Source organism: Phaseolus vulgaris, chromosome 7, assembly GCF_051622355.1.
Source record: "Phaseolus vulgaris cultivar YP4 chromosome 7, ASM5162235v1, whole genome shotgun sequence".
Lineage (NCBI taxonomy): Eukaryota > Viridiplantae > Streptophyta > Magnoliopsida > Fabales > Fabaceae > Phaseolus > Phaseolus vulgaris.
Window position 1 is genome coordinate 13,293,387 of NC_143504.1, and position 14,085 is coordinate 13,307,471.

The following is a 14,085-nucleotide window of genomic DNA, read 5'->3' on the forward strand; positions in this document are numbered from 1 at the left end:
TTTCAATGCTTCCTGTACAAATATTTAAAAGAAGAAAAATAGATTGAAAAAAGATGGTACTTTTGTAATTAAAAAGTGAAAACTGAATCAAAACAAGAAATAGAAGATTAGGAAAATGACTCTTTAGTTGCTTTTGTGGTGGACATTGAACAGAATGATATTGATTTTGAGAAATTCTCAGCTGTTAATAATTTAAACTTGTCACTTCTTCCGAATTCTATTTGTTATTTTCTTTATGGATGTTCTTGTATCAACATACTTTTATCTTCATGGCATTGCCACTGAATCCATTTTTTTAGATTTTTAAATTTTAGTATTGATAATTTTTCAATCCAACAGAGCTTTGCATATGACAGATCAAGTGATACAATTTAAGTAGTCAAGAAGATGGTCAATGACTCAGGAGACAATTCACAATGTGAGCAATCATCTCAGCAATCAAGTTAAGACCCCACCAAATATCAAACACTTCAGCAGAAACAGACCTCAGCAGAAGAAGAACTGGGCATAAACCAGAATATCAAATGTTCTTTCTTCTGGTTTTCTTAAAAGACAAAAACATGTTTGTAAATAAATTGGGCATAGTTTGGGGGTCCAAATAGAAAAATAGGCTAGAGTAGGTTCACATAGCATAAAAGGGAGTGTACTTAGCGAAATGGACTTGTACCAAACCCACTTTTTCAACAAGACACCTAGAATTAGGGCTTTTAACCTACCTTCTAGAAGATGTGCCAAAAGGGATAGTTTTGGCTTAGTCAACACCCTATGGCTGCCCCCTCCCTTTGTCCATTTTACCATTTCCCATCTTGCCCACCAAGACATCCATTCCTATAAATAGGGTGTCTTGCCTCATGTATTCGCAACTTGATTTTGAATAGTAAAGAAACTCTGCAGAAGTGATTTTGTGAGACTTGTGAGCTCATGTTGGGTCTTAACTTGGGTGGGTAATATCTCAAGTGGTGACTCTTGCATCACTCATCTTGGAGTCCCTATGCTCCAAGTGGCGTGACATCTTCCATACTCATAAGCTTTCTCTATCTCTTCATCTTTTCCTTTTATTCCTTTTTCCTTCCTTGCCCCATTTCCATTCCTCTTATATTTTTGTGTTCTTCTTTTCCTTTTTGGTTTTTTCATCTTGTTGGTTTCCATTATATGCTTTAATTTTGCACCTTTTCATCATCATCACCATATAATTGTGTATTATCTTTGTCTTTTAGAAGTGAATCTTCACACTTACTTAACCATTTGGTTAAGTTCGTGTCCAGTGGGAATCTTCTTTGGTTTCCAACCATATTGCTTAAAAATAAAAAACCATAAACAAAGTGCAACTTATAAAATATGCAATCTTAAAATCAACCACATCATCAAGTATCTATAAAGACTGTAGGGTCTCTAGTAGGCCGCAAGGCCTTAATGCTGATTCTACAATTGACATTGAAAAGATGTATCTTCTATCAGAATTTACTTATGAACTTGAGAAGAGCAATGCTCAAACATTCAACGTGCTGGATTCAGGTGTTTTTGGTCTCATCAACATGGTAAGACTCGATTTTACATCCAACCATGGGAGCCCTTCACACATATGTATATATCGGTTTAGAGTCCATGGTCATGAACTTGACTTGTTTCTAAGGTGGAAATGGAGTCGTAATGTATATGCCAGTGTTTTTGCTTTGAGTTTTGTCAGTTTCTATGTAATTGTTCAGTGTATTTTGTTTAGATGTAGAATAAGATGTTATGAACTCCTTATTTGATAGATGAAGTCATTTTTAACTTCTTATTGTTGCCTAATGGATACATCAAAACATATCAATTTCTGATTATTCACTAGTGTGTTTTTCTTTCTTCCTTCATTACCTAAAAATCTCTACAATTTCAATAGAAGATTCTATCAGTATCAGTGTCTCTAGAATATCAGAAAATGAGATCTCATAATTAGTAGATAAGAAAATAGACTATTAATAAACATTGACCCATATACTCTGGTTTATTTAAAATCAAATTTCTAACTGCAAGCAATAAATAAAATGAGGATTAGCAGACTAGTACTAAATTTATGCATGAAAGAGAAAATTGTTTAAAATAAAAACCAAAGGTTTCTACAATTAAAAAATCACATAAGCCTGTGATTCACTTCAAGCAATTAAGTTATACATAAAAATTCCATGCATCAAACAGATTATGCAGCACATGCAAATACCTGGACTCTGTGTGAGTGAAAGAACAGTCTCTTCTGCAGAAGCATTCGGTTGGATAAACAATTTTGAATTAAAAAACAGAATCTAAATGCCTAAATCCATGACAAATATAGGGAAAATTCTATATATGGTCCACATCCATTTCACTTGTAACTAAAAGGGTGGCGTAGTAATAATGAGCTAAAATTTATTGAGTAATCAAGCTAATGATGTATAAAGTGGTAGATACGCACCAATATATAAAACTAATTCTAATTAACAACAGTGCAAAGCAAAATTCATAATACAGGTCATTCTAAATCCATTTCACTTGTAATTAAAATGCTAACGTAGTAATAATGAGCTAAAATTTATTGAGAAATCAAGCTAATGATGTATAAAGTGGTAGATACGCACCAATATATAAAACTAATCCTAACTAACAACAGTGCAAAGCAAAATTCATAATACAGTTCATTCTAAATCTAAAAGGAAAAGCGGATAAAGAAAAGCTGGATACCTTCACTTATATTATTTAATAGTTAATTTTTTTTTTATCAGCAATGAATAAATAAAATTAAAGGGGATACTTCAGGGGTATCCCAACCCATATACAGAAACCACAAGTGGACTTCCTATATCATCCACAAAAGAAACTATCCTTTATGGTTGGAGCAGAACAACCTTAAAGTGAGAAAAACATACCCAAAAATATAACCAACAGGTTACCTCAAAGCAACATTCGACCTTACCGAAACACCCAGAACACCTCGCCACACGACGAGTTACCCATGCACGGAATAACTCGCCATGTAACTTACTCTGGTGAGCACTAAGTGCCACGAGGAGCACAATCTCTGCCAAATCGCCTGCCGCCAATGCTTCTCGCCATGTATGCTTTGACCTAAGGAAACCCTGCTCTCGAGGGAGATCCCCTCGGGAAATCCCCTCGTCGACGACCGTGCTGTTCCCTTCATCTCATTGCTCTTGTTAAGGTTAACAAACATCTTTATCGAACCAGCACGTCTGAACTTTGTCACCTAAACTCCAAAAGCTTCAAGTAACTTTCTGGAAAACCCGGCGATGTGTCTACCTCGGCGATTTTCAGTATCTGATCTTCTGTTCTTCGAATACGGCAATGATACACAACTTCAACGACCACCGACTACGCACTCATGGAGATCGTCGCTTCATCGACCGGCGATCATGTTGACCTTTGCATAACTTCGGCGACCACCGACTACACCCATATGGAGAACGCCGCTTCATCGACCGGCATCATGTTGACCTTTCGGCGACCACCGACTTCGCACGCATGGGGATCGTCGTTTCATCGACCATGGAGATCATGTTGACCTTTGCATAACTTCGACAACCACCGGCTACGCACGCATGAAGATCGTCGTTTCATCGACCGACGATCATGTTAACCTTGTATAACTTCGGCGACCACCGACTACACACATATGGAGAACGTCGCTTCATCGACCGGCGATCATGTTGACTACCTTCGACGACCACCGACTCCGCACGCATGGAGATCGTCGTGTCATCGACCGACGATCATGTTAACCTTGTATAACTTCGGCGACCACCGACTACACACATATGGAGAACGCCGCTTCGTCGACTATTTAATAGTTAATTGATTAATTTATTTATAAAAAGCTCAAAGCAGCTTAAAGCTGAAGCTGAAAACACATTCATTATTAATGAATAAACTAGATTTGAAAAAAATAGATACAGAAAGCAGGAACTGTACATGGTTAATAGCAATAGCAATTGTTCAAATCCGAACACGATACAACCAACTCAAAAAATTCAACACCATAGAAGAAATCAACAATGGAAACAGAGAAAGAATAATGAGAAAAAGAGCAAAATCGATGGTGATGATGGTGGTTTAGAGAGAACGATGGTGGAGGAGTGTATATATGAGCGTGCGAAAGAGAGAACGTCAGTTTGTGTGTGTTTCTCTCAATGAATAATAAAAATATGTAGAAGAAATCAATTACCTTCGTGAACAAAGTTTGTAAAAAAGCGATTCCGTGATGGAGTAGCAGAGAAGCAGGTATGTGGTGGAGTAGCAAAAACAGGTCTGTGATGGAGGTGAAGAAGCAGCTTTGTGGTGGTGGAGGAGCATTGTGCAATGAATTAAGCTAAAGGAAGGGAAAGTGGGAAAGTAACGAACAAAACAAAGAAGAAAAAAATAAAAAAACTCAAAATTATATTTTTTTAATTACTCAAATTTGAAAAAGTGTGGAGTGTTTTCCAAAAGTTTCAAAATAAATATTTGAAAAAGTTAAAAAAAAAAATAGTTTTTCTTATAGTGTATTTTTAATGAAAATATTTATAAAAAAAATAAAAAAAATAATTAATTTTAGTTAAATAAATATTAAAGATTAAGAATATTTTTAAAAAAATGACATGTTTAAACTTACACTTTCAAAAAATTTAGTTATCAAATATATTAAAATTATATTTTTAATTATTTATTTATAAAAAACTTTAATTATATTTATTTATTGAGATTTGAGAAAATCTAAAATGTTTATTGATATTTTACCATAAACGTTTGAAACCGAAGGAAAGTTAAAAAAGTCTCCATAATCTTTTATGAGATTTTAGAATAAATTTTTGGAACTTAACGAAAGTTAAAGAAAACCTTTGTAATTTTGCTAAGGTTTTAGAATTAACTTTCATTATTTTGCTAGAGTTTTAGAGTATACCTTTGAAACAACTTAATGAAGGCTAAAGAAATATCCGTTATTTTTGCTGAGGTTTTAGAATAAACCTTTGGAACTTAAAGAAACCTCTATTATTTTGCTTATGTTTTAAAATAAACCTTTGGAACTTATCAAAGGTTAAAAAGATCTCTATGAATTAAATCCATTGTTGGTGTTATATCAATATCCATTAAATAACCTCCATTAAAACCATTTTTTGTTGTAGTGTAAATGTAGGTTCTTCTACCATTGTGGGGCTATTTTTTTTGTTTTTTTACCAAAATGGAGTCCATTTAAAAAAATTACAAAAATAGGACAAGTCGTGCCAACTTGGCACGACTTCATATGTAGAAGTCGTGTCAAATTGGCACGACTTTGACACGTCAACCTGAAGTCGTGCTAATTTGGCACGACTTTGTCTACGTCATATATTTTTTTTTATTTTTTTTAAATAAATATATATTATAATTATTTAATTATAATTAGAATTATAAGTTATGTAATATTTGAAATTAAATTGATAAATAATTTTTTTACAAAGGAATAAATACATACGTAAAGAAAATTAGGAAATTAATAATCAAATTTGGAATTGAATTTTATTATTAAACCTGCCTGTGCGGACAATTATTGTGACATTGAGTTCTATAATGTGAACATCTTTTTAGCTTATTTGAAGTTGAATCATCCACAAAAATAATTCTCTATTTATTTTCCAAATACAATAACACTTCTCAAATAATATAGTACGTTACCGTCAATCATTATCCATACACGATTATCTAATTTTTTGATTGCTTAAAACTAACCGCCTTAAAAATTTATGTATCAAATTAATTTTAAATATTACATAACTCACTACTCAATATAAAAAAAAATAACGTGAACAAAGTCGTGTCAAATTAGCACGACTTCAAGTTGACGTGGCAGATTCAGGTTGACGTCAAAGTCATGTCAATTTAGCTCGACTTCTGCATATGAAGTCGTGTCAAGTTGGCACAACTTGTCCCATTTTTGTAATTTTTTTGAAATGGATCCATTTTGGTAAAAAAAAAAAAAAAGCCCACTGTAGTAAAAAAAACCCGTAAATGTAAGTAGATGAATTTTTTAATTATCTATTTATATTATCTTTTGAAATATAACACATGAAAATATAATTTTTGTCTTTAACATTTAAATGTAAACCGATGATTTTTTTTATAAATTTTAATTAGAGACAAACTATTAAGAAAAACTCATTCCAATTTATATTTTACATAGGATAAAATATATTTTTCGAAAAAAATAATAATTACTTTTTCGTCGCTATATTTAGTGTTATTTAATTTATTATAATGGTTTTTAAAAAAATAATTTAGTTCTATACTTTTTAAATATTTTTAAATTGATCTTTTTATTAAATTCCAGCTTACAGCGTTAAGGGTTGCTTATGGCAGAGACAGCTATTTATGTGAAAGAGAGAGATTTGAATTATAAAAAAAGACGTAGAGAGAGAAGGTACTAGTCAAGCTTCATGTCTGGCGAGAGACCTTCTTACAGAGGTTGTCGTCGCTGCCGGCGGCGGAGAGAGCGGAAGCGAGGAGTGCCTCGCCGCCACTCAGGAGGAGCTTTGTCGCCTATCCGCCACCAGTGTCGAGGTCAAGGCCGAGCGCGATACGGAGGTGCGCGAGATCTACGAGAAGTCGCTGAAGGTGGTACGCAGAGGTGCGTGTCGTCGCCGCAATGAGCGCCGAGCTGAATCGGGTGATGGCGGACGTACAGGAACTTGCGGCGGCGCAGAAGGAGCTCGCGGTGCAGCTGCAAACCATCGAGGGCGACCTCAGGAGGGCGTGGCGCAGTTTGTGCCGGCCATTAAAGCCGATTTAGAAGCCATGCTCCATGAGATTCAACGAGGAAGGACTGCTATTGAATTTGAGAAGAAGACACATGCTAGTAACCTTGAACACAGATGGGCAATGGACAACAATATGATTATAATGTCCAGTGAGGTTGAAAAGTTACGTGCTGAGTTGGCTAATGCAAAAAAGAGGGCAAGGGCTGCGATTGTTTTGAGGATGAACGGGAAAATATGTCGTCGTCAGAGTCGAGTTATAAAACGAAGACTCAATGTTGGAGGATATACGGCTGTCGTCGAGACTGTGCTTTCGGACTCGCTGGTGTCGTTTGTGCGTGGAGGCGCCTCGCAGTTGTTGGCTGTAGGAATGTGCTTTCCGGTGAGGTGGAAGAGAGGTTAAGCCAACCAACTCCTTGTCACTGTCGTCGTCGTCAATTCCTTTCCTTTCTTAATGCAGAATGAATGAATGGAATCATCCACGGTCCTCAAAACTATTTTCTCTTCCACATAATCTCTCTCATATAATCAACCCTTAAACCAAAATGACGAATTTAAATACATTTTAAAAAATATAGGAACCAAATTGATTTTTTTTAAAATTACTTGAATATTAACCTTAAATATAATAATAAATAAAATAATTAAATCTTTCTAAAATTAGGGTGTGCATAAATAAGTTATTATGGGGTATAATAACATTTCAACCCTCTCATAAAATTTGTAAGTTTTTATAACTTCCTTATATTTCACCAATGTGTAATGCAATTTCTTCATTTCAAATAAATAAATAAATAGAGATGTAACTAATTGTTCTCGACCTTATAATTAATTTAAACATTTCTTCCATTCTAGGAAAAAAATATGAAAGTACTGAAACAAAGAATCTAAAATTATGTTTATTTTGTTAAAAAAATATTCTTTTAGTTACATTATTTTTTTATTTATTGGCGTCTTTTCTTTCACTATTTTGCATTTTTGAAATTTCAGATGACGATGAAGATTAAAAAATTTAAAATTCCAATTGGGTATATAAAATGCAAATGAAGGAGATAAATCATGTGAATTAATACAAACATAATTTAGACTTCCTATAAATTTTAAATAAAAAATTGTAAATAAAGAAGTAAGTAAATTACCAGATAACTTGATTCACAATCATATGCAGTTAAGATAACTTGATTCACAATCATACAATTAAGGTTAATTCAAAAGGACAGTATGGATTCACCATCGAAAATAGGTGCACTCTGCATGAAGTTTCCACAAACTCTGAGATTGCACGCAATCCTGACTATCCTTTAAATACAATTATAGAAAAAGAAGAATTCCCTAAGTATCGAAAAAAATGTGGTGGTTCCTTTGAGACCATAAAAGTTTTGAAAGTCAGACCATCCATAAGTCATGCGTGGTTTCAAAAGATTCATATTATAAAAGACTTGATGAACATTTCCTTTTGTTGGCTATGAAGCAAGGACCAATTGGGTTGGGCTGACTAGACACTATGTTTAATGAGTGGACTTAATCATTGTGTCCCCTTTATAATTTCTATTTAAAGAGATCATTGTACTTGTAATTGGTGAGCAACAAAACAGAAATAAAACCTAATAGTTGCCCGTGTGAATGTAGGTTGCAGTTGGCGACCAAACCACGTTAAATCCTGTCTTGTTTATTTTTCTCCAGTTGATTCGTGATTGTGTGTATTGCTTTCGCGTGCATTTTTCCATCAAGTGGCATCAGAGCTTGGTTCATTACACACTAGAAATCTGATCAGCAGGAATTAATCGACGAGACGTGAAAATTGCGACTGCAGTGGCGTCCTAAAGCTAGGGTTTCGCAAAGGCGACAACAACATCCAAAAGTTAGGGTTTCGTAGGGGCGACAACGACGTCACAAAGCTAGGGTTTCTTAGGGGTGGCAGCAGCGTCCCAAAGCTAGGGTTTCACAGGGGCAGCAACAACATCCCAAAGCTAGGGTTGCATGTGCGTTCTGTAGGTGTGTTGGTCTGAGACGTCACGAAGTGCAGTGCGACGGCGGTGACCAGCAACGGTGGTGGTGCGAAGCGCGCGAGTGCGGTGCGGAACGCGAACAACAGTAGTGCACGTCCTGGCAGCTGCAATCCAGTGCGACGGAGCGCTAGTGCAGTGGGGATTGTGACCAGGTCTGTTGGTGAGTGATTTTGGGTGGTGCAATTTTTGTGTTCTTGATTTATAAAAAAAAGATTGCCAAGATCTGAAATTAGTTGTACCGAGTATCTCGACTAGTCGTTTGAGATGGCATAAGACGGGAAGTTCCGAATTGAAAAATTCGATGGTACAGATTTCAATTGGTGGAAAATGCAAATTGAGGATTTGCTAGTTCCGTTACTGAGAACATCAATAAATTGAATTCGATCTTAGCCAGACTTACATCACTAGGTATTAAGTTCGATGATGAAGTTCAAGCTTTACTACTGATATCGTCATTACCTGACGATTGGTCCGGAACGGTTACAACAGTTACCAGTTCAGCGGGACCGGTGGATTCCCTTTTAAGAAGATTCGTGATCTCGTTCTTGGCGAGGACGTCAGAAGAAGGAGTTTTGGGGAATTATCTAGTGAATCGCTAAATGTCATTAGAGGTAAGAGAAATATCAGAGGTAGTGGGAGCAAGATTAGAAGAAGGAGTCAGTCAAAGACTCAGGATTGTTCAAGTGTAACATGTTGGAATTGTAAGGAGGTGGGTCATTTAAGGAATCAATGCCCAAATGATGAACAAGTCAACATTGGAAAAGATTTCGCGGAGGAGGACCTTTTAGTCTGTTGCGCGGATAACAGTGTGGATTCCTAGGTCATGGATTTCGGTGCTTCATTTCATGCTACCCAAGTAGTGAAACATTGCAGAATCTAGTTATTGGGGACTTTGGAAAGGTAAGACTAGCGGACAACAAAACTCTTGATGTTACGGGCATGGGTGACATAGTGTTGAAGACGCCAGTTGATTTTTGGACTTTGAAGGATGTCAGAGTTGTTCCAAGCTTAGCAAAAAGTTTAATTTATGTTAGGCAATTGGACGAACAAGAACATGGTGTGAAGTTCGGAAATCAGCAGTGGAAGGTTGTCAAGAGAAATCTTGTCATGGTCCGCGGAAGAAAGAGAGGTTCATTGTATATGGTCAGATTACCATCTGAGGGAGTGATCGTCCCAATTCGGAAGATAAACAAAGTCCAATTCACAGAATCTCGTGGACAGAAGAGGGTTGTCTTTACAAGAGATAAACTCATAGCCACAGGTCAGATTCAGGATGAACGAGCATGGAAAGGTTCAGGTAGACCAATCAAAGGTACTTATAGCAGTGGGAGCACGGGTCCTGCTCCAATTGAGGTTCCTAAACGAAAGTGGGTTAGGAGAACCAGTATTCCAGCTGTTGAAACATCTCCAGAAAATTTCTTGTTGAGTATGGAGTATGTTTGTTCTCAGGCTATTCCAGGATCCGACAATTCGTGTAAGTGGGAGTCGGTAGGAACAGAGGACGGGTTAATGACAGTTTCAGTCATGACGAACAGGTTGAAACTTTAGGGAGTTTCAACGAAAAATTCAAGATGATTAAGAAGACTGATGGCAACTAGAGGTGGAACATTGAGTTCCGTTGACAGATTATAGAAGTACATGTACACAGTTAAAGCGCATGTGAACATTGTTCCGGGGCATCAAGTGAAAGATTGTTGGGTATGAAGCCAAAACCAATTGGGTTGGGCTGACTAGACATCATGTTTAGTGAGTGGGCTTAATCATTGTGTCCCATTTATAGTTTCTATTTAAAGAGATCATTTGATACAAACCCAAAGATGACTAAAGACACTATAAGCAAAATCCAAAAAGGGCAGTCATCTCAAAATACAAAGCTGAGGCTTACCAAACATCAAGACAATATTAGCAAAAGAAGAAGCCATGAGCCAGAGCATCTTAAATTCTTCCTACTAGTCTTCTTAAGTGTTGAGAAAATGTTGTAAATAAGATTGGACTCACAAGAGGGGTCCAATAGTAGAAATAGTTACTATACACAAATTGTGTTAGAATTGTGAGTGAGAGATCTCCTCCAAATATTAGTCTTATCTTGTGAGTGTTGTGATCTCTCAAGTGGCGGCATCTACACTTATCTTGGATTCAATTCACCATCCAAGTAGTGTGCTCATTCACAAATCCACCACTCCTAAGTTTCCTTTCACTCATCTCTTTTACATTCCATTTCCATTCCTAATTTCAATTCCAAAATATATCTAGTTCTTGTTTTTGTTGCTTGAATTCAATTTGGTCCATATGTGTTGTTCACCTTGTGTTTGTTTAAATTATGCACCTAAGTGTCATTCATTTTTCACCATTAATTGTTTTTTTCTTTGGCCTTATGGAAATGAACCTTCACATCTACTTAACACTTGTTAAGTTAATGTCCAATTGTCCAGTGGGAATTTTCTTTGGGCTTCTCATCTATATTTGTTCTAAAATCTAAATCTAAGTAAAGTGTCACTAATCAAATGAACAATCCTAAAATCAACTCACATCATCATTGTACTTGTAATTGGTGAACAACATGACAAAAATAAAATCTAATGTGTGGATGTAAGTTGTAGTTGGCGACCAAACCACGTTAAATCTTGTGTCGTTTATTTTCTTGCATTATTTCGTGATTATGTGTGTTGCTTCCGCGTACGTTTTTTCCATCACCTTTATGGTTTTCTAAAATCCATTCGTGAGTAAATTCTCTTCTAAATTGGATAGCGAATATTGCCAAATTCCTTGAACAATATTGTATAAAGGTAAAAAACAACTCAAGTTCTTAATAATAAAAAAATAATGAATCATACAACCAAAAATTAAATACCTGAGGTTCGAAACTCATGCACGTAAATAAGCCATTTTCTTCGCGTTCTACGTTTTTTTAGGCACTTAACTTTTTTTCTGAATTGAAGAGCACCCAGAGAATAGAAATGCAGAGAATACAAAATGCAGCGAACGGACAAAGGAATAAGTAACAAATATACAGGAATGTTAAATGTTATCTAATTATAAAAGGGTAATTATTATTTCAGATTAATTTCTGGTAATAAATGTGAGGTTAGGAATTTAAGCGGTTCATTTGTTTGTTCCAACTGAAACATTAAATTTAATGCATTTTACAAGAGTGCACTATTTCAAGAGTGTGTTGTTGAAGAGTTATTGGTATTGAACTGTTTGGAAGTTCTGTGTGAGTAAATGAAAAAAATTAAATGATATGATATTAAATAATTAAATAAAACAATGTCTTGATATTAATATTAATGTTAGAGAAAATTGTATAACATGTGCTTTATTTTGAATAAAATAAATATTTTTATTATAACTGCATATTGAAATATTTTAAACCAACACCATTTGAAATCTTGTTGTACTTACCAAAAAAATAAGGTTATATGAAACTGTTTTTTTACAATAACTTGATATGAATCTAGTTGTATTTTAAAATAACTTGATTGTTGATTATGTTTTTTTTTGTTAGAAACGAATTGCATTTATGGTGTTTGTCATTTTAACTCCATTATAACATCATCTTGAATATGGATGAACATCACATATTAATCAGAATTTTTATACTACTTTCTCTGTTTAAGATTTTATGCAGGTTGATAATTTTATATATAAATTGTGAAGTATTTACTGATAGTTCGGTAATATAAAGATACGAATGTTTGTAGCACTATAATGGTCTATGGTTTTTTATGATTAAATTTGAACTTTGTTGTATTTATAAATTTAGAATTGTATTGTTGGTGTTATTCACTTAATGACAACTATACTGGTTATTAAAATTTCAATTAAAAAATCTTTATAGATGACGTTCGTAAATTTTAAATATTGATTACTAAAAACTCATAAACACAAATTTCTAAACAACATTAAATTGTAAAGTTTTAATAACAATTTGTACAACCCAAATGAACATCAATGTATACAATATATCTGCAATACAAATACAATTATAGGACCAATAATATAATGTGTGTTTCTCAACCGAAACAGGTATTTTGTGTTGAGGATATAAAATTATACCAACATATCAACAATAACACAACAAATGGCACAAATATAACTCATAATAAGATGTTAAAAGAATAAGTACAAAATAAATAATAATAATAAAAATAATAATAATAATAATAATAATAATAATAATAATAATAATAATAATAATATGGTTATAAGAACAAAATAAACAATATTACACTGGTAAGAATTTCTACAAAACTGTTAATTGGTGTACTTACAATACAACTCGTTACAATACAACTCGTTAAAAAGAACATATCAATGTGTTTATCATATAAATAAGTAAAACAATAATAATGTAAAATAGCTTAAATAGGAAGAATTATATGAAACAATAGTAATGTTTGATATATTAGCCAGAATGTTGAACACATATAGTTATGGCAACACATTAATTTGTAGCCAGATAATGCAATGTGAAACAAATACAATACACATGATAAGAAAAAAAAGTATGTTTAGAGTGGAAATAACGAAAACTACTGTTAAGTTACCAACTTCAGATGTCATTACTGGAATAACTTGTGGATTTTCCTGCATATTAAACGAGGCCACGAAAAAAAATTTGGTTATCAATCATCAACATAAAACACATAAATATTAACATTTTTCGAGCAACCTATGCAATTGCCCATATGAACTCAAAAAAAGTCTTTGTTTTCATCGAGGCTAAAAGATTTCCCTAGCTCAAAAAATTAAAACTACAATTTTATTTCATAATAATTATCCTAAGGTGTGAACAAGGTTGCTCGTTGTTACCCTCAAAGATAAGTTTATCTCCTTTCCGAAGTGAATGTTCATTACAAAATTCCTTCTATCCACTTCTAATTTTGACAGATCTTTTAGAAAAGTTTCGGAAGAGAACTTTGCAATTCACTTATTCATTAGACCCATGCAAAACCACATTCTTGAACCTGCCTCTGCGAACATAACTCGTAAAGGCAAGAGGCAAATCCTGTTAGAATTTATGGCCTTAAACAAGAGGGGGTGAATTGTTTATGAAAGATTTTCGCAAACTTTGAAGGAAGAGCGAAAGACTATAAAGAATCAATCAATTAGAAATTTGTTCAGCCAATTAGAAAACTATTTTTAGTTTGATTCCAGAAAATCAACTGGTTGTTTTTGCGAAAAAATCGGTTGTTTATACCAGCAGTTTATAAAATCAAAGCTAAAGCAGTTTAAAGAGTGTAAGGATAGAGATATTCACACAAAATGTTTATACTGGTTCACTCTTAACCAAGAGCTACATCCAATCCTCAGAAACTGATAAGTGCCAATGTGTAGTTTTT

At 34.2% G+C, this 14,085-nt stretch overlaps 1 pseudogene; it reads left to right on the top strand.

The window, feature by feature from the left end:
- Nucleotides 1-1,442: 1,442 nt before the first annotated feature.
- On the top strand, nucleotides 1,443-7,137 carry LOC137829060 (protein FLC EXPRESSOR-like; annotated as a pseudogene).
- The last annotated feature ends 6,948 nt before the right edge of the window (nucleotides 7,138-14,085 follow it).